The sequence below is a fragment of the Gorilla gorilla genome, chromosome 14 (assembly GCF_029281585.2).
Source record: "Gorilla gorilla gorilla isolate KB3781 chromosome 14, NHGRI_mGorGor1-v2.1_pri, whole genome shotgun sequence".
NCBI lineage: Eukaryota > Metazoa > Chordata > Mammalia > Primates > Hominidae > Gorilla > Gorilla gorilla.
In genome coordinates, this window is record NC_073238.2 from 49,189,868 (window position 1) to 49,192,336 (window position 2,469).

The window sequence follows — 2,469 nt, forward strand, 5'->3', positions numbered from 1 at the left end:
CGATTACTGTGTGTCAGGGCTGATGGCATGAACCCAGCTGTGGGAGGCCAGGGATGCGGGGAAGCTGCTGCCCCTGCAGCTGTTGCTGTGAGAGAGACGCTGAAGGCCTTAGAATCTGCACTCCCACAGTGACTGAGAAATGAGGGATTTGAATATGTTTATGTGAAGGGTTCTTCCTTCTTCCCCTTCATTATGCACCAAAGGATGTTCTAGTAAAACTCAAGACATCAGCTTAGAATATGTTAATGATCATAAATTAAATTGCTCACAGAAGGTGATCAATTTTTAATGTTTACACTCAAGATGTTCTTTCTAATTAACACTTAGCTACATTTGTATTCTGCGTTCACTGTAGAAAATGTCTGAGCTTGCAGAGAACTGCAATAAGTTGTAAGACATCAAACTGCCATAATTTTAAAAGTTACACTCTTCAGCTAAAGAAAAAGGATTTAGCTTCAGAGCACTGACACCATAAAGGGACCTAAGTTATTCTTCGGAAGTTGTGGGAAGTTACTCTGTATGAATAGATATTTTTAGAAAGTTACTTATATTCCTGATGTGGAGGTGGAAATTACCCATCCATAATGCCTATGATGTACTGAGACATATATGTGAAAATTAAAAGTGATTTCCAAATTTAGCAAAAGCTCATTAATTTAGAATCTATTGATTTTTAATTAATGCTAATTGGCCACTTGTGAGCTATATAGAACTATTTTAAAAAACAGATTATTTACTAGCTGTGTGACCTTGAGAAATTGACCTAACTCCTCAGAGTAAAAGTGGGAGTAATATCTATATGATGGTTTCTATGAGGATTAAATAACATATGTGAAGTACATATCAGTGCTTCACATATACTATTAGATCAGTTTCTTTCCTGTGTATACTACCATATTTACTTGCATTGTGCTTCTTGGTACTTTCTCTTTTAAAATGGGAATAACAGTTGATCAGGAAATATTTATGTATCTCATTGTGGAAAATACTGCTTCTGGCGGTGTCTGGGGTCCTGCGCCAAGACAGGAACAATTCAGGGAAGCAGGCCAAGGACTTTGACTTACTCTGCAAAGGAAAAGGTACTATGTGTCAGTTATTTATGTATTTATTGGAGACAGGACCCCACTCTGGCACTCAGGCTGGAGTGCAGTGGTGAGATCATAGTTCATTGCAACCTCAAACTCCTGGGTCCAAGCAATCCTCCTTCATCAGTCTCCCAAGTAGCTAGGACTAGAGACATTCTCCATCATGACCAGCTAATTTGTTTTCCCCTTTTCATGCAGAGACAGGCTCTCACTATGTTGCCCAAGCTGGTCTTGAACTCTTGGCCTCAAGCTATCCTCCCACCTCGGCCTCTAGAGTTGCTGAGATTACAGGCATGAGCCACCATGCCCAGACATGTGTCATTTAGAGGAAAACTAGCATCCACAGAAAACAGATATTTGCCAGACATAGTGGCTCATGCCTGTAATCCTAACACTTTGGGAGTCCAGGCAGGAAGATCACTTGAGCCCAGGAGTTCAAGAATGGCTTGGGCAACATGGTGAGACCTCGTGTCTGGAGGAAATAAAATTAGCCGGGCATGGTGGACCACACCTGTAGTCCCAGCTACTCGGGAGGCTGAGGCAGGGGGATTGCTTGAGCCCAGGAGGTAGAGGCTGCAGTGAGCTGAGATCCTGTCACTGCACTCCAGCCTGGTGAAACCCAGCCTGAGTGACAGAGCGAGAGCCTTCCCCTGCTCCCCAAAAAATGGAAAGAAAAGAAAACAGATATCCATGGAGCATGGGTACAATGGCTTTCATGGTGCCATTGCCAATTCTATAGAAAATAAGATTAGAAGAGTACAAATAATTGTTTAAAATATAATGGACTCAGCAAGGCACAGCAGATCACGCCTGTAATCCCAACACTTTGGGAAGCCGAGGTGGGCAGATCACCTGAGGTCAGGAGTTCGAGACCAGCCTGGCCAACATGGCAAAACCCTGTCTCTACTAAAAATACAAAAATTAGCCGAGCATGGTGGCACAAGCCTGTAATCCCAGCTACTCGGGAGGCTGAGGTATGAGAATCACTTGAACCCAGGAGGCAGAGGTTACAGTGAGTGGAGATCACACCACTGCACTCCAGCCTGGGCGACGGAGTGAGACTTCATAGAAAGAAAGAGAGAGAGAGAGGAAGGAAGGAAGAAAGGAAGGAAGGAAGGAAGGGAGGGAGGGAGGGAGGGAGGGAGGGAGGGGAAGGAAGGGGAAAAGAAGAAAGAAAGAAAGAAAGAAAGAAAGAAAGAAAGAAAGAAAGAAAGAAAGAAAGAAAGAAAGAAAGAAAGAAAGAGGAAGCAAGGAAGGGAAGGAAGGGGAAAAGAAAAAAGAAAGAAAGAGAAAAAAAGAAAGGAAAGAAAGAAAGAGAAAAAAGGAAAGAAAGAAAAGAAAGAAAGAAAGAAAGGAAAAAGAAAAAAAGAAAGAAAGAAAGAAA